The following is a 19,508-nucleotide window of genomic DNA, read 5'->3' as shown; positions in this document are numbered from 1 at the left end:
GCCTGTCTCCTGGTAGCGCCTCCATGCTCTGGACACTACACTGACAGACACAGCAAACCTTCTTGCCACAGCTCGCATTGATGTGCCATCCTGGATGAGCTGCACAACCTGAGCCACTTGTGTGGGTTGTAGGGAGGTCATACAGGCACGTGGAGGCCACACACACTACTGAGCCTCATTTTGACTTGTTTTAAGAACATTACATCAAAGTTGGATCAGCCTGTAGTGTGTTTTTCCACTTTAATTTTGAGTGTGACTCCAAATTCAGACCTCCATGGGTTAATACATTTAATTTCCATTGATAATTTTTGTGTGATTTTGTTGTCAGCACATTCAACTATGTAAAGAACAAAGTATTTAATAAGAATATTTAATTCATTCAGATCTAGGATGTGTTAATTTAGTGTTCCCTTTATTTTTTTGAGCAGTGTATATACACCATACTGTATATCATCAGCTGTGCGATGGATCAGTGGACAGGGGGGTTTCCAGATATTTGGAAACCCCCCCTGCATGCGCTAGTGTATACATTACTTATATTATTATCCAAATAATTTTTACAGGGTTTGCCCTGTGTCGTGTAGGGGTACGCTCGCCTGTGCTGCATATTTTTATAATAGCTCCAAATAAAAGGGTTATTATAATCCAAATTAATTTTACAGGCTTTGCTGTGTGTGTGTGTGTGTGTGTGTGTGTGTGTGTGTGTGTGTGTGTGTGTGTGTGTGTGTGTGTGTGTGTGTGTGTGTGGTTTAGTGGTATGCTTTTTTGTGCCACCAATTTTGTGCATGTATTACATCTGGGCAAATTCCAGCACGTCCCACGTTGTTTGTGGCGCACACTTGTGTCGCTTAGCTTAGTCATACAGCTACCTCATTGCACCTCTTTTTCTTCTTTGCATGATGTGCTGTTTGGGGCCTAGGTTTTTTAAGTGCCAACCTGTCTGCAACTGCAGTGCCACTCCTAGATAGGCCAGGTGTTTGTGCCGCACACTTGTGTTGCTTAGCTTAGTCATACAGCTACCTAACTGCACCTCTTTTTCTTCTTTGCATCATGTGCTGTTTGGGGCCTACTTTTTTTAAGTGCCATCCTGTCTGCCATTGCAGTGCAACTCCTAGATGGGCCAGTTGTTTGTGCCGCACACTTGTGTCGCTTAGCTTAGCCATACAGCTACCTAATTGCACCTCTTTTTTTTCTTTGCATGATGTGCTGTTTGGGGCCTATATTTTAAATCTGCCATCCTGTCTGCCACTGTAGTGCCACTCCTAGATGGGCCAGGTGTCTGTGCCGCACACTTGTGTCGCTTAGCTTAGTCATCCAGCCACCTCGGTGCAACCTTTTGGCCTAAAAACAATATTGTGAGGTGTTCAGAATAGCCTGGAAATGAGTGGAAATGAATGTTATTGAGGTTAATAATACTGTAGGATCATAATTACCCCCAAATTATGTGATTTTAGCTGTTTTTCTGTTTTTTTTTTCTTTTTTCAAAAATCATCCAGATCCAAAACCAAAACCAATACACGAAAAGGGTGGTTTTGGCAAAACCAATCCAGATCCAAAACACGAGCATGGAACCAGAACCAAAGCCAAAACACAAAACATGAAAAGTACCCACCGCACATATCTAATAATTTTACAACTTTATCTAGAGAAAACAATTTGAAGATGATAAATTTACTATTGTCATAAATTAAAGTGCGGATGATCAATCTATCTACGTCTATCGGCAATCTAGCATTCTAGCCTAGTTATATGTATATACAGTATATCTATCTGTTTAGCTATCTATCGCTATAATATATTTCTATCTATCTATCTCATCTATCTATCATAAATTGGGCTTTCAAGCTTGTTTCAACTTTCATGCACTAAGTGAATCATCACTTACATGTCCCTCAGGTCAGGATTTCTAGTTGCATTTGTGAATTTGCATGGATGTCACCATTTTGGATCTTGTCAGCTGATTACATCTGCTCCAGTCAGAGTGCTCCTTGCCTCATCTTACACCAACAGCCAATCTGTGACCTGAGGCTCCTATGCTGGGGGAGGAGAGATGCAGATGCACAATCCTAGCACTAAGAACACTGATGGTAAAAATAATTTAAATAAACCCTCAGAATTAACTTGGAGTATAACTGAAGTTCTTAGCACACATTTGCGCAAATATGCTGGCCCATGTACCGCGGCCAGGTAACTTCATCTCATGGGTCCCTTACATTCCTTATACTATCACATTCTATAAATTTATCCAGGACTTACCTCTAAATAGGGCCTTATCAATGTGTGATCTGAAATGCAGGAACACAGCTAATTAAAACACCTGAGGATGAATAGGAGGGGTGCCAATACCAGAGGAAGGAAGCCTTGCCTTCTAGTGTACAATATATACACAAATATAGTGGAAAAAGGGGGGCCTGGACTGCACACCCTATTACTAAAGATATCAAGAGGTGCTATCATGCTTGAACACAGTTCTACTATCTCCAGCATTCTACTGCAGCAAGCATAAACAATAGTGTGCACATTTCCTCAGATTCCTACCACAGTACAAGCACTACTGTATATACAGTATACACAGCATTCAAGTGTCCTTATGCCACTACATTACTGGACCTCAGCCAGCTCCAGTGTTTCTCATTACCAGTTCCAGCCCAGTGTCCAGTTCACATACACTGGTTCCATCCCAATGATCAGTTACACCAGTTACAACCTGGTGTCCAACTCTCATCAACTGGTTCCAGCCCAGTGTCCCATTCCACTGGATCCAACCTGGTGTTCAGCTCTGATCCACTGGTTCCACCCAGTGTCTACTTCCACCGGTTATTGGCACCTCTCAGCTACCAGTTTCAGTCCAGTTCCAATGGTTGCGGACCAATGTCCAGTCACACCGGTTCTGGCATGGTTTTCAGTTCAAGTGCCAGCAGTCCTGTCTGGTGTTCAGTTCAACTGGTACCAGCCCGGTATTCAGTCCAAGTGACACCAGTCCAACTGGGGTTCAGTTCCACTAGTACCAGCCCAGTGTTCAGTATTCTTAATTCCAGCATTACCACTTCCAGCCTGGTTATTTATCTAGCCTGCTACCCCATTAAAGTACTTATTATTACTATTCTCTCTACAGATTCATCTATCTACCTCTAGAGAACTATCTGGAGATCTGTCTGTCTAGAGATCTAACTATCATCATCTCTCATATCTATCTTTCAAATAGTTTATTGATACATTATAACTTCCCTACAACACAAACAAATTAAGGTTTGTTTTGTCAAAAGCCAATTAACCTACCAGTTTGAGTTTTTGGGGGATTGTTGGAAGTGCAGTATCATGAAACCCACAAGAAACATTGGTTTAAAAATAAATACATTAAAAAATACAACTTTATACACTCTATTGGCCATTCACGCAAATATAGAATCCCAATAAATATACTAAACAGGAGAATTATAAAAAAAAACTATCATAAACCAGTACATCTAATGTAGATAAGAAAAGTAACAGCCATATATTATTCCATAAAAAAACATTAGAAACTATCAGAGCATCATTCTGCAGTTCTACAAAGGTCCCCAGGCGTGTGCTATATAGAAGAGCGCATAAGACTAAAGGTGCATACACATGGTGAGATATTGACTAAGTGCCGATTTTGACTTTATGATTTCCCTTGAACTCCCCGGAGCCCATAACCACCGATATTGACTATCTTTTATTGTGATTTTGACTACAATATGTGGGATTTTGACTATATACAATATTGACTGTATTAGAAGCTAGATTGTACACAATATAGTGAAAATTGCCTTGTCTGCACAGTATATTTTTTCTTGCGATACCGACCCCACGGTATAGCAAGCTGTGTACACATGGGGCCTAATTCAGACCTGACCGCTGCTGTGCGTTGTCGCCCAGCAGCCGATCAGGGCTGAACTGCGCATGCGCTGGCGCCGCAGTGCGCAGGCGCATACCAAACAGCCGATGGCAATCTCAGCCCTGTGATCGCCTCTGCCTGATTGACAGGAAAAGGCAGTCACTGTGCGAGAGGGGGCGGGCCGGCGGCGTATGGCCGCAGTTTTAGGGGCGTAGTCTGGGAACCGGGGGGGGGGGAGGGGGGCGGCCCGTGGTGGCTGCGTGATGTCACACACAGCCGCTGCGTCCTGGACAGTGACGAGTAGCTCCCTGTCAGTGTGCAGGAGCTGCACAGGTAGGGAGCTACTTGTAAAGTACAAAAGCATCGCCACCGTGTGTTGCTTTTGTACTTGTGGGGGGGGGGGGGGCTGACATGTGGGGCGTTCCCCCCGCATGTCAGAGTAAATGCTCGTAGCCATGAAAAATTTTACACGGCTACGATCAACTCTGAATTAGGCCCATGGTGCGATATGTGCTAACTTGTTTTCACGATTTTAACTATATTATCAAAATTGTAAGCAAACATCGCACCGTGTGTATGCACCTAAAGTGTCGCAATCCCAAAGGATCTGGTGAATGGTGAATGCTATATTTTTTGTTTGTAAAGTTATTCTTTTTCTAGAATAAAAATTTAATTTTATCATTAAAAAATTTTTTTTTAATAAAACACAATTTGCAAAATGGATTTATTTTGGTCTTACATGGAAATTCTAAGACATTATCTGTTTCCATGTATACTTTGCTTATCCGTAAAAAATAACACTGTACTAATCCATAATAACATAATCAGTTATTTGCTTTGTTTTCTAAACTACTAATAAACATTAAAGTTTAAATCTGATTGGCTGCTGTGTTCCCATACCTTTCATGCACAGTAACTTGTGCAACAGTTTTAGAAATGTCCCTGAAATGACACTAAGGACTAGTACCCATCAAATGCACATGACAAATGTGGAATGCACTTCTCTGGCTTAGCCAGACAACTCCATTATTGCACTGTGTTCCAAACTAAATGCAGTTTCAAGAAAACCAAGGGTTTAAATCATGTGAAGTTCATGTTTAAGAAGATTTTTCATTGCACACATGTCCTAGCACAAAGATCACTTGATCTTGATCCTGCACTTTTCACCTACTATTTACTCTTGTCATGATACAAGAAACTATTCATCTCCCTAAGGCATTGTTCACCATGGTGTTAATTTTCAGCATTTAACGCACATTCATAAAGCCTATTAAACGCACTCTGATGCTGGTAGTCCAAAAAATATTTTAAAAAGACAAGAACTATACACACATGCTTTCTGACAAGCGTTTGCTTCACCCGGCTTTGCTACACATCAATTTCAATGTTGCCTGCAGCATTCATTAATGCTTGGTTAAACAATGGAGTTCTATAGGAGTGCTCATTAAATACATAGTATGCAGAAAGTGAATATGGACATAGCACTGCACTTGAAATATGTAGCTGCTCCTTTAAATGAACATTACAATATTTATGAATAAGGGTGCTTAAAGAACTTACATATGTGTAAGAGTTGTATGTGTATAAAATATGTGGCACCTGAAAAAAATACGTTATTAATAATCAATGTTTACAGCCTCTTTTTGTGGAGGACTGAGGGGCAGATTTATTAAACTTGGTGAAGTGATAAAGTGGAAGGTGATAACGCACCAGCCAGTCAGCTCCTAACTGTCATTTTTCAAACTCAGGGGCAGATGTATTAACCTGGAGAAGGCATAAGGAAGTGATAAACCAGTGATAAATGGCTGGTGCATCATTGGCTGGTGCATCTAGCCCGCTGGACGCAGCGGCCGGGAGTAAGGGAAGCCACGGCCAACATGGAACAACAACTGAGAAAAAGCCGCCGGCCGTCATAGGGAAAGGATAGGGTGAGTCATCAATAAAAGAAGTGGATGCACTTAGTGGACTGGACTAACACTTACCTCCACAAAAAAGAGGCTGTAAACATTGATTATTAACAACGTCTTTTTTTCAGGTGCCACATATTTTATACACATACAATTCTTACACATATACAAGTTCTTTAAGCGCCCTTATTCATAAGTATGCAGAAAGTGTTGACCTGCATTATGGTTCTTATCCACTGGACTCAAAATACATGCTGTTACTAGCTTTTTAAATGCTACAAGAGCATGTAAATGGGTTTGGGAAGGGATGCCATTGATCCTGATGACCTCATACCAGCTGACAGTGCTTTTAAATTGCATTGGAGGGTAATTTTTAGGACACTGCATACCTTTATATAAATATGTTTATCCCAAGTGCAAACACTCATGACTATACCTCACAACCATCATGATTTTGGCAGGACAGCTCCACTTTTCAGGCACTCTCCCTCCATCCCACCTGCGGACCATAGTGTCCCAGGGTGGGAAGAAAGTTGGGAGGTCCACCCTCAGCTGCTGTTTCTTCTTAGCAGAGCAAATGTTGCATAGATTCCGTGTGCATGCATGTTGCATCAGTGCCATTTTTAAGGCCGGGCCTGCTGCGGCGATTATGAGAACACTGGCAGTATTCTATACGGCCTGTCCGGTCACATATAATACTGTGAAAATGTCCCTCCTAAAATGGCTGCTGCCTGAGAGGGAACAATTTTTAAGGATGCTAGAGGAGGTGGTGGCCATTTTGGGTGGGACATCTCATAGATGGAGCCTGGAGGGAACAGGAGGAGACAGAAAATGGCACAACAGTGCCAGGAATGTGGCGGAAGTGGAGGACACAGACCTGGCCAGCAGCATGAAACAACCCCTTGACAACAAGCAGGTAGAGTGCGGCATGATGCTAGGGGCATTACTGTGTGGGACATTTGGAAGGTGCAATGGGCATTACTGTGTGAGGCATAATTTGGTGCTAGGGGCATTACAGTTTGGGGCATAATATGGTGTAAGGTAGTATTTTCATTTAAGACCATGCCCATTCCAGCAAAACCATGGCCATTTCAGCAAGGCCACACTCATTTTCTGCAAGACCACACACCCTTTTCGGGGGGAGGGGCGATATTTTGGTGTTCTCAATGGGAGCCAAATTGGCTAGAAACAGCCCTGTGTGGCATCTTTTCTTTGAAAGGAGGGATAGAGGCATCCCAGCAGTTACAGGAGCTCTGGGCATGCCCCCAGCTTGACAAAAATGGGTGTACGTGGCTAGTGAGCATGGGGTTTCTCATGAGACGTCATCTCCTCTCATGAGACCATGTCCCTGTTTTGGTCCAGACCAGCAATTCATGGAAATAAGAAGGTCTGCTCATGACCATAATATTTCACAAGCAGTGTCACTATCTTTTATCGCACCAACTCTGACAAGTTATGGATTATCTATACTGCAACCTAGGAAACTGCACAATAGGATGATTGCCAGCCACCCAAATCACAAAACTTTTTTTCTTTTAGTTAAGTAAAACTCTCTGAAAGGTCCTGGGGTAAGAGTGCGCGTTTAGAGGGTTACACTGGGCCAGCACTTCAAGGGTTACTGACAGGCTGCAAGCACAAAAGCTCTGCTCGAAGTTGCAGTACGAATGTCCATCAACCATCAATGGTTGACAACTCTCTAGTGCTAACCCAGGTGACCCAGTCAGGTGGCCATGACCGGCTGGCCGGGTGCATCGAAATCCAAATCCCCTTGAGGGTTCCCTGGAGAAGACCACCGGTGGGGTAAGATTTTGCGCCCCTGATCTGGGTCTAGACAACTACCTGGTGTTAGGTTCAGTATCCTTTTGATTCCTGTCAATGACATAAAAGTAGGAGCAGCAACAGTTTCAATTGTGGCTAGGTAAACTGTACAGAATCCTCTACCTGTCTCCGCTGTTATGTGTGTATCTGGTATGTGATATAAAAGTGACATGTCTTTAGTGATTAGAGTGTATCCATTGGCGTATCTATAATGGGTGCAGTGTGTGCAGTGCTCACAGTCACCTGGGTCCAGAAGGGCCCACACTGTGCATCCATGTATCACTACTTACTTCTTGGAGTCCCGCACCAGCTGCAGCAGAAATCAACCGGATAATGTTGCAGAGGCCATTTTTCCGGTGATTAACACATGCGCATTATAGATTATTGGTCACTGGGAGCATACTGGCACCATTTATTCAAAAGCCTGTGGATGCGCAGTGTCACGGCCCCAGGGGAGGCTGCTATGGTCAGTCCCTGTTTCCTACCTGTCAGTCCACTTGTGAGGGTCCGGCATACTCTGGAAGTCCAACGTTGTGCTGTTCACATGGCCGCAGTAGTTACAGTGGTTGGGGCTGGGTCCTCTGTGTGCAGTACTTCTGCTGGTCCGGCAGCATGGATGACACCATCTTGCTTAGTGTCAGCTGACCAGTCTCTGACCAATGCCATGCAATTCCGTGTCAGCTGACACTTCCAGGCAATCCCGTGTCACCCAGGAGTATAAAGCTTCCTGCTCTCCAAAGTTCAGGTTGCCAGTGCCATAAGTCACACAGCTCTGTGTGTGATCTTTGGATCTGTGTTCCTTCGTGTATTCAGTTACTGCACAGCACCTGCTTTCTCTGAACTTCTCTATTTGCTACCTGCAACCATCTGCATTTCCAAGGGATCATCTAGTGTCATCATTCTGTATCCAGCCCAGTCAGCACTTCGGTCCTATTCAGTAACATTATTGGTTCCAGTCCAATATTAATAACATCATCGGTTCCAGTTCAATATTACATATACCATCGGTTCCAGTCCGATATTACGGATACCATTGGTTCCAGTCCGATATTACAGATACTATTGGTTCCAGTCCAACATTACAGATACCATCGGTTCCAGTCCAATACTACAGAATCTGCAGTCCCAATCTCTAGTGCTAACCCGGGTGACCCAGTCAGGGGGCCATAACCGGCCAGCCGGGTGCAACGAAACCCAAATCTCCTTGGTGATTCCCTGGATAATACCACCGGCGGGGTAAGACTCTGCACCCCTGATCTGGGTCTAGTCAACTACCCGGTGTTAGTTTTAGAATCCTTTTGATGTTCCTCACTCAGATTCAGGAGTACTCATAATTAGAGATGAGCGCCTGAAATTTTTCGGGTTTTGTGTTTTGGTTTTGGGTTCGGTTCCGCGGCCGTGTTTTGGGTTCGAACGCGTTTTGGCAAAACCTCACCGAATTTTTTTTGTCGGATTCGGGTGTGTTTTGGATTCGGGTGTTTTTTTCAAAAAACACTAAAAAACAGCTTAAATCATAGAATTTGGGGGTCATTTTGATCCCAAAGTATTATTAACCTCAAAAACCATAATTTACACTCATTTTCAGTCTATTCTGAATACCTCACACCTCACAATATTATTTTTAGTCCTAAAATTTGCACCGAGGTCGCTGTGTGAGTAAGATAAGCGACCCTAGTGGCCGACACAAACACCGGGCCCATCTAGGAGTGGCACTGCAGTGTCACGCAGGATGTCCCTTCCAAAAAACCCTCCCCAAACAGCACATGACGCAAAGAAAAAAAGAGGCGCAATGAGGTAGCTGTGTGAGTAAGATTAGCGACCCTAGTGGCCGACACAAACACCGGGCCCATCTAGGAGTGGCACTGCAGTGTCACGCAGGATGGCCCTTCCAAAAAACCCTCCCCAAACAGCACATGACGCAAAGAAAAAAAGAGGCGCAATGAGGTAGCTGTGTGAGTAAGATTAGCGACCCTAGTGGCCGACACAAACACCGGGCCCATCTAGGAGTGGCACTGCAGTGTCACGCAGGATGTCCCTTCCAAAAAACCCTCCCCAAACAGCACATGACGCAAAGAAAAAAAGAGGCGCAATGAGGTAGCTGACTGTGTGAGTAAGATTAGCGACCCTAGTGGCCGACACAAACACCGGGCCCATTTAGGAGTGGCACTGCAGTGTCACGCAGGATGTCCCTTCCAAAAAACCCTCCCCAATCAGCACATGATGCAAAGAAAAAGAAAAGAAAAAAGAGGTGCAAGATGGAATTGTCCTTGGGCCCTCCCACCCACCCTTATGTTGTATAAACAAAACAGGACATGCACACTTTAACCAACCCATCATTTCAGTGACAGGGTCTGCCACACGACTGTGACTGATATGACGGGTTGGTTTGGACCCCCCCCAAAAAAGAAGCAATTAATCTCTCCTTGCACAAACTGGCTCTACAGAGGCAAGATGTCCACCTCATCATCACCCTCCGATATATCACCGTGTACATCCCCCTCCTCACAGATTATCAATTCGTCCCCACTGGAATCCACCATCTCAGCTCCCTGTGTACTTTGTGGAGGCAATTGCTGCTGGTCAATGTCTCCGCGGAGGAATTGATTATAATTCATTTTAATGAACATCATCTTCTCCACATTTTCTGGATGTAACCTCGTACGCCGATTGCTGACAAGGTGAGCGGCGGCACTAAACACTCTTTCGGAGTACACACTTGTGGGAGGGCAACTTAGGTAGAATAAAGCCAGTTTGTGCAAGGGCCTCCAAATTGCCTCTTTTTCCTGCCAGTATAAGTACGGACTGTGTGACGTGCCTACTTGGATGCGGTCACTCATATAATCCTCCACCATTCTATCAATGTTGAGAGAATCATATGCAGTGACAGTAGACGACATGTCCGTAATCGTTGTCAGGTCCTTCAGTCCGGACCAGATGTCAGCATCAGCAGTCGCTCCAGACTGCCCTGCATCACCGCCAGCGGGTGGGCTCGGAATTCTGAGCCTTTTCCTCGCACCCCCAGTTGCGGGAGAATGTGAAGGAGGAGATGTTGACAGGTCGCGTTCCGCTTGACTTGACAATTTTGTCACCAGCAGGTCTTTCAACCCCAGCAGACTTGTGTCTGCCGGAAAGAGAGATCCAAGGTAGGCTTTAAATCTAGGATCGAGCACGGTGGCCAAAATGTAGTGCTCTGATTTCAACAGATTGACCACCCGTGAATCCTTGTTAAGCGAATTAAGGGCTCCATCCACAAGTCCCACATGCCTAGCGGAATCGCTCCGTGTTAGCTCCTCCTTCAATGTCTCCAGCTTCTTCTGCAAAAGCCTGATGAGGGGAATGACCTGACTCAGGCTGGCAGTGTCTGAACTGACTTCACGTGTGGCAAGTTCAAAGGGCATCAGAACCTTGCACAACGTTGAAATCATTCTCCACTGCGCTTGAGACAGGTGCATTCCACCTACTATATCGTGCTCAATTGTATAGGCTTGAATGGCCTTTTGCTGCTCCTCCAACCTCTGAAGCATATAGAGGGTTGAATTCCACCTCGTTACCACTTCTTGCTTCAGATGATGGCAGGGCAGGTTCAGTAGTTTTTGGTGGTGCTCCAGTCTTCTGTACGTGGTGCCTGTACGCCGAAAGTGTCCCGCAATTCTTCTGGCCACCGACAGCATCTCTTGCACGCCCCTGTCGTTTTTTTAAAAATTCTGCACCACCAAATTCAAGGTATGTGCAAAACATGGGACGTGCTGGAATTTGCCCATATTTAATGCACACACAATATTGCTGGCGTTGTCCGATGCCACAAATCCACAGGAGAGTCCAATTGGGGTAAGCCATTCCGCGATGATCTTCCTCAGTTGCCGTAAGAGGTTTTCAGCTGTGTGCGTATTCTGGAAAGCGGTGATACAAAGCGTAGCCTGCCTAGGAAAGAGTTGGCGTTTGCGAGATGCTGCTACTGGTGCCGCCGCTGCTGTTCTTGCGGCGGGAGTCCATACATCTACCCAGTGGGCTGTCACAGTCATATAGTCCTGACCCTGCCCTGCTCCACTTGTCCACATGTCCGTGGTTAAGTGGACATTGGGTACAACTGCATTTTTTAGGACACTGGTGAGTCTTTTTCTGACGTCCGTGTACATTCTCGGTATCGCCTGCCTAGAGAAGTGGAACCTAGATGGTATTTGGTAACGGGGGCACACTGCCTCAATAAATTGTCTAGTTCCCTGTGAACTAACGGCGGATACCGGACGCACGTCTAACACCAACATAGTTGTCAAGGCCTCAGTTATCCGCTTTGCAGCAGGATGACTGCTGTGATATTTCATCTTCCTCGCAAAGGACTGTTGGACAGTCAATTGCTTACTGGAAGTAGTACAAGTGGGCTTACGACTTCCCCTCTGGGATGACCATCGACTCCCAGCAGCAACAACAGCAGCGCCAGCAGCAGTAGGCGTTACACGCAAGGATGCATCGGAGGAATCCCAGGCAGGAGAGGACTCGTCAGAATTGCCAGTGACATGGCCTGCAGGACTATTGGCATTCCTGGGGAAGGAGGAAATTGACACTGAGGGAGTTGGTGGGGTGGTTTGCGTGAGCTTGGTTACAAGAGGAAGGGATTTACTGGTCAGTGGACTGCTTCCGCTGTCGCCCAAAGTTTTTGAACTTGTCACTGACTTATTATGAATGCGCTGCAGGTGACGTATAAGGGAGGATGTTCCGAGGTGGTTAACGTCCTTACCCCTACTTATTACAGCTTGACAAAGGCAACACACGGCTAGACACCTGTTGTCCGCTTTTCTGTTGAAATACCTCCACACTGAAGAGCTGATTTTTTTGGTATTTTCACCAGGCATGTCAACGGCCATATTCCTCCCACGGACAACAGGTGTCTCCCCGGGTGCCTGACTTAAACAAACCACCTCACCATCAGAATCCTCCTGGTCAATTTCCTCCCCAGCGCCAGCAACACCCATATCCTCCTCATCCTGGTGTACTTCAACATCTTCATCTTCAATCTGACTATCAGGAACTGGACTGCGGGTGCTCCTTCCAGCACTTGCAGGGGGCGTGCAAATGGTGGAAGGCGCATGCTCTTCACGTCCAGTGTTGGGAAGGTCAGGCATCGCAACCGACACAATTGGACTCTCCTTGTGGATTTGGGATTTCGAAGAACGCACAGTTCTTTGCGGTGCTTTTGCCAGCTTGAGTCTTTTCAGTTTTCTAGCGAGAGGCTGAGTGCTTCCATCCTCATGTGAAGCTGAACCACTAGCCATGAACATAGGCCAGGGCCTCAGCCGTTCCTTGCCACTCCGTGTGGTAAATGGCATATTGGCAAGTTTACGCTTCTCCTCCGACAATTTTATTTTAGGTTTTGGAGTCCTTTTTTTACTGATATTTGGTGTTTTGGATTTGACATGCTCTGTACTATGACATTGGGCATCGGCCTTGGCAGACGACGTTGCTGGCATTTCATCGTCTCGGCCATGACTAGTGGCAGCAGCTTCAGCACGAGGTGGAAGTGGATCTTGATCTTTCCCTAATTTTGGAACCTCAACATTTTTGTTCTCCATATTTTAATAGGCACAACTAAAAGGCACCTCAGGTAAACAATGGAGATGGATACTAGTATACAATTATGGACTGCCTGCCGAGTGCAGACACAGAGGTAGCCACAGCCGTGAACTACCGTACTGTACTGTGTCTGCTGCTAATATAGACTGGTTGATAAAGAGATGTCTATGTAACTATGTATGTATAAAGAAGAAAGAAAAAAAAACCACGGTTAGGTGGTATACAATTATGGACGGACTGCCTGCCGAGTGCAGACACAGAGGTAGCCACAGCCGTGAACTACCGTACTGTACTGTGTCTGCTGATAATAATATAGACTGGTTGATAAAGAGATGTCGTAGTAGTATGTATGTATAAAGAGGAAAGAAAAAAAAACCACGGTTAGGTGGTATACAATTATGGACGGACTGCCTGCCGAGTGCAGACACAGAGGTAGCCACAGCCGTGAACTACCATACTGTACTGTGTCTGCTGCTAATAATATAGACTGGTTGATAAAGAGATGTCGTAGTAGTATGTATGTATAAAGAAGAAAGAAAAAAAAACCACGGTTAGGTGGTATACAATTATGGACGGACTGCCTGCCGAGTGCAGACACAGAGGTAGCCACAGCCGTGAACTACCGTACTGTACTGTGTCTGCTGCTAATATAGACTGGTTGATAAAGAGATGTCTATGTAACTATGTATGTATAAAGAAGAAAGAAAAAAAAACCACGGTTAGGTGGTATACAATTATGGACGGACTGCCTGCCGAGTGCAGACACAGAGGTAGCCACAGCCGTGAACTACCGTACTGTACTGTGTCTGCTGCTAATATAGACTGGTTGATAAAGAGATGTCTATGTAACTATGTATGTATAAAGAAGAAAGAAAAAAAAACCACGGTTAGGTGGTATACAATTATGGACGGACTGCCTGCCGAGTGCAGACACAGAGGTAGCCACAGCCGTGAACTACCGTACTGTACTGTGTCTGCTGCTAATATAGACTGGTTGATAAAGAGATGTCTATGTAACTATGTATGTATAAAGAAGAAAGAAAAAAAAAACCACGGTTAGGTGGTATACAATTATGGACGGACTGCCTGCCGAGTGCAGACACAGAGGTAGCCACAGCCGTGAACTACCGTACTGTACTGTGTCTGCTGCTAATATAGACTGGTTGATAAAGAGATGTCTATGTAACTATGTATGTATAAAGAAGAAAGAAAAAAAAACCACGGTTAGGTGGTATACAATTATGGACGGACTGCCTGCCGAGTGCAGACACAGAGGTAGCCACAGCCGTGAACTACCGTACTGTACTGTGTCTGCTGCTAATATAGACTGGTTGATAAAGAGATGTCGTAGTAGTATGTATGTATAAAGAAGAAAAAAAAACCACGGTTAGGTGGTATACAATTATGGACGGACTGCCTGCCGAGTGCAGACACAGAGGTAGCCACAGCCGTGAACTACCGTACTGTGTCTGCTGCGACTGGATGATAAATGATATAAAAAATATATATATATCACTACTGCAGCCGGACAGGTATATATTATATATTATATAATGACGGACCTGCTGGACACTGTCTGTCAGCAGAATGAGTTTTATTTTTATAGAATAAAAAAAAAAACAACACACAAGTGAAGTCACACGACGAGTGTTTAACTTTTTCAGGCAATCACAATATAAGTATACTACTAACTATACTGGTGGTCAGTGTGGTCAGGTCACTGGTCAGTCACACTGGCAGTGGCACTCCTGCAGCAAAAGTGTGCACTGTTTAATTTTAATATAATATTATGTACTCCTGGCTCCTGCTATAACCTATAACTGGCACTGCAGTGCTCCCCAGTCTCCCCCACAATTATAAGCTGTGTGAGCTGAGCAGTCAGACAGATATATAATATATATAGATGATGCAGCACACTGGGTTGAGCCTGAGCAGTGCACACAGATATGGTATGTGACTGAGTCACTGTGTGTATCGCTTTTTTCAGGCAGAGAACGGATATATTAAATAAACTGCACTGTCTGGTGGTCACTCACTATATAATATTATGTACTCCTGGCTCCTGCTATAACCTATAACTGGCACTGCAGTGCTCCCCAGTCTCCCCCACAATTATAAGCTGTGTGAGCTGAGCAGTCAGACAGATATATAATATATATAGATGATGCAGCACACTGGGCTGAGCCTGAGCAGTGCACACAGATATGGTATGTGACTGAGTCACTGTGTGTATCGCTTTTTTCAGGCAGAGAACGGATATATTAAATAAACTGCACTGTCTGGTGGTCACTCACTAGTAAACTCTCTGCACTCTCTACACTTCTACAGTACTCCTCCTAGTCCTAAGCTCCAGTAAATCTCTCTCTCTTATAATCTAAATGGAGAGGACGCCAGCCACGTCCTCTCCCTATCAATCTCAATGCACGTGTGAAAATGGCGGCGACGCGCGGCTCCTTATATAGAATCCGAGTCTCGCGATAGAATCCGAGCCTCGCGAGAATCCGACAGCGTCATGATGACGTTTGGGCGCGCTCGGGTTAACCGAGCAAGGCGGGAAGATCCGAGTCGCTCGGACCCGTGAGAAAAAACATGAAGTTCGGGCGGGTTCGGATTCAGAGGAACCGAACCCGCTCATCTCTACTCATAATTCATATGACAAGAAACTACATCAAACCTCCTAGTTTTCAGCACAACACTACTCCAGCCACAGGCAGCACAGACACAGGTCCAGAGACATCCACACACCAAATCCAGACACGCGGTAGACTCTGGCAAAATGTTAAAGTCTTAATCCATATATATTGGTAGATGCTCAATTAGCTTAGTGATATCATTCAGTTGCTCGAAAGGGAGGGGTATTTCTAAGCAAGAAAAAAAGGCATTTGTTTCCCCCAGCACCCTGAATGATAACCGTAACCAGATTTAAATTCCACATAATAATAGAATTCAGAGATCTTCGTTACACATATTTGCGCAAATGTGTAATAAGCCCCAAAGCCGCATCAGGGCGTCTCTGTATATTTGGGGTCCCTAGCGCTATATCTAGGTGCAGGGTGTGGCACCCCAAAAACCAGCATAAGCCAGAAAGCCCAGCGTAGCATACCAGTGAAAAAACTATAGTGTTAATAAATTAGTATTTAGGAAGCCGAAGCTAAAGAGAAAGTGATACAAAAATGAAATGCAATTAAAATAGAGAAATAGTGTTAAAAAATTAATAAGTGAAAAGTGTTAATAGAATGTAAGGGTATGCCACACTAAGACCATCCAGCTCAGCCAGTCCAGAGGCACCACACCTCACACCTCCATTACCCCAATCTGGGTCTAAGATTAACCAGCAAGGAGCCACATGATAATGGCTCCTTACTACAATATGTCTAAGCTAAGAGCTACCTACCTTGGAGCAACCCCATAATGCTCCATGTGGCATGTCAGGGCCTGCACCTCCTCCTAATGCAGGAACCTCTCTGCCTCTCACAACAAACACATATATTGGTAGATGCTCAATTAGCTTAGTGATATCATTCAGGTGCTCAAAAGGGAGGGGTATTTCTAAGCAAGAAAAAAAGCCATTTGTTTCCCCCAGCACCCTGAATGATAACCGTAACCAGATTTAAATTCCACATAATAATAGAATTCAGAGATCTTCGTTACACATATTTGCGCAAAAGTCTTAATCCAGCCACGCCACTAGAGTCTAAATACAGTAACTTAACTGCAATTTTAACACAAGTGCATGTTATATTTTAATCTATACTATTGCATTTGTTCATACACATTTGCCTTTGTGCTTGAATCTACGTGCAGAGCCGGATTAAGAGGGGGGCCCTGGGGATAAGTACCCCGGGCCCCCTTTTTTAAAGGGCCCCCCGTCGCCGCCTTTGCCATAGATCGGACCTCTGGTCCGATCTGTGGTATTATGCTGCGCTCCCAGGAGGCGGCGCGTGCGGGCAGCTCAGCGGTTGCTGTCCCTGGCGGCTCCCGGCTCCACACAGCATTCATAGGCTGGCGCCGCGGCTGCACGCAGGAAGTCACTGTCAGCGTGTAAAGGGAAGGACAGCTGAGCGACGGCTCAGCTGTCCAATAGTCTGAAGAGCAGCAGCCTGCGGCTCAGTCATTGGCTAGGCGCGCAGGCTGCAGGGAAGGAGGAGGACGGTGCGTAGAGGCAGCAGCCAGCACCCATCCAGGCAGCTCTCCTATTTATACAGACTACAGTACATTATCTGTGCAGCCTGCCAGCAGCAAAGTACAGAAAAACGTAAGGCTGGCTGTATTATGTACTGTCTGTATTATGTACTATTATGTACTGTCTGTATTATGTACTGTGTTTCAATATATATATATATAGCTGTTAAAAGAGTGATAATTGGCGCAATAGACCTTCCTCTAAAGGTTCATGCAGTTTGCAATAGTTCTTAAATTGTCCAGAGCACTTCCCCTATATTCTCTGGGGTGGCAGCCTTTTCTCCAAACGACCCGCTGTTCCGGCAGATCTTCAATAAATTCTAAAAAACAAATGAGAGAGGCACCCCTAGTGCAATATAGACAATGTAATACACCTCCACCAAGAACACCCTAAAATCGGAGGTGTACCGTATTAAGTGGTCTCATAACCACTTTCAAACAGCGTTTTTTAGAAATCCGAACGCTCCCCGCTTCTGGCAGTGGACTCCTGGATGTAATGGTCACGCCGGTATCTACGGTCTCAAACCGTGTAGTGCAAAGGATGAAGAGTAGAACAAACCATAGTGTAATACAGTTTTTTTATAAAAAACATTTATTTACCATTACACAAAATAGTTGCCCGTACCATATAAAAGTTATAAAACTGCTTATATATACACTCCTGAGGAAGTCCTGCAGTATAGCGATGGACGAAACGCGTTGAGTGACGGACTAACACATCTGCTATCAGATAAGCTGTTTTATAACTTTTTTATGAGACCACTTAATACGATACACCTCCGATTTTAGGGTGTTCTTGGTGGAGGTGTATTACATTGTCTATATTGCACTAGGGGCGCCTCTCTCATTTGTTTTTTAGAATATATATATATATATATATATATATATACACATATATATACACATATATATGTATATATATATATATATATATATACAGGAAGACAACAGCGTCAGTCCGATAGTCTTGTTCAAATAATGCAATGTATTTTTTTTTTTGCTCCGTTGTTTTCTTCCTGTTGTACTAATTGCTGAAGGCACCAGTGGCATTTGCTCCTTTATTGGAGTGCCGTGCAATCTATTCCTATGTATATATATATATATATATATATATATATATATATATACAGTGCTCGAGGTGGGCCAGTATATGCCGGTATGGCATACCGGTACTTTGAGCACTGTCCCCCGCCACCACCGCCTTTCAAATTCCGCACTGTTTAAGCGCTGGAACCTGCAGCCAATCACCTGATTGGCTGCCGAACCGCAGCAGATTTCAAATGGTGGTGCCGCGGTCATAGGGACCGAAGGTCCACATCACTGCTGCCCCAGGACTGCCCCTCTGCACCGCCGTCGCTGTCACCTACGTCCTGTTCCGCACTGCCGCCGACTACAGCCTCTGCACCACTGCTGACCACAGCCCCTTCCACTGCTCATTAGATAACTCTTTTTGTCCCTCTATCACTGCTGTCACTCTCTCTGCCCCTATGTCCCTGCTGTCACTCTCTCTGTCCCTGCTGTCACTCTCCCTGTCCCTATGTACCTTCCTGTCACTCTCTGTCACTGTCCCTGCTGTCACTCTCCCTGTCCCTGAACATTGGCCCTTACTGTGTGGCATAATGTGAATACGGCTCATACTGTGTGGAATAATGTGAATACGGCTCATACTATGTGGGATAATGTGAATTTCGGCTTATACTGTGTGGTGTAATGTGAATACGGTATATACTGTGTGGTGTAATGTGAATACGGCTCATACTGTGTGGTGTAATTTAATACGACTCATACTGTGTGGCATAATGTGAATTTCGGCTCATATTGTGTGGCATAATGTGAATTTCGGCTCATATTGTGTGGGATAATGTGAATACGGCTCATACTGTGTGGTGTAATGTGAATACAGCTCATACTGTGTGGCTTAATGTGAATTTTGACTCATACTGTGTGGCGTAATGTGAATTTTGGATCATTGTAGTGACTGAAGACGTTATGATTTTCATTTTAAATTTTAGGGCCCCCCCAAAGCCTTAATCCAGCTCTGTCTACGTGCATTTGTGTTGTGTTGCAATACTACATTTCAGTGTATTCAAAACATGTCACTACATCGGAAAAAGTAGATTTATCTCCATGGAGTGCATTGTGCTCATATTAACAAGTGGTTCAACGGTAGTGTT

The sequence above is a fragment of the Pseudophryne corroboree genome, chromosome 4 (genome assembly GCF_028390025.1).
Source record: "Pseudophryne corroboree isolate aPseCor3 chromosome 4, aPseCor3.hap2, whole genome shotgun sequence".
In the NCBI taxonomy this organism is placed as follows: Eukaryota; Metazoa; Chordata; class Amphibia; order Anura; family Myobatrachidae; genus Pseudophryne; species Pseudophryne corroboree.
Note: the sequence above shows the minus strand (reverse complement) of the source record.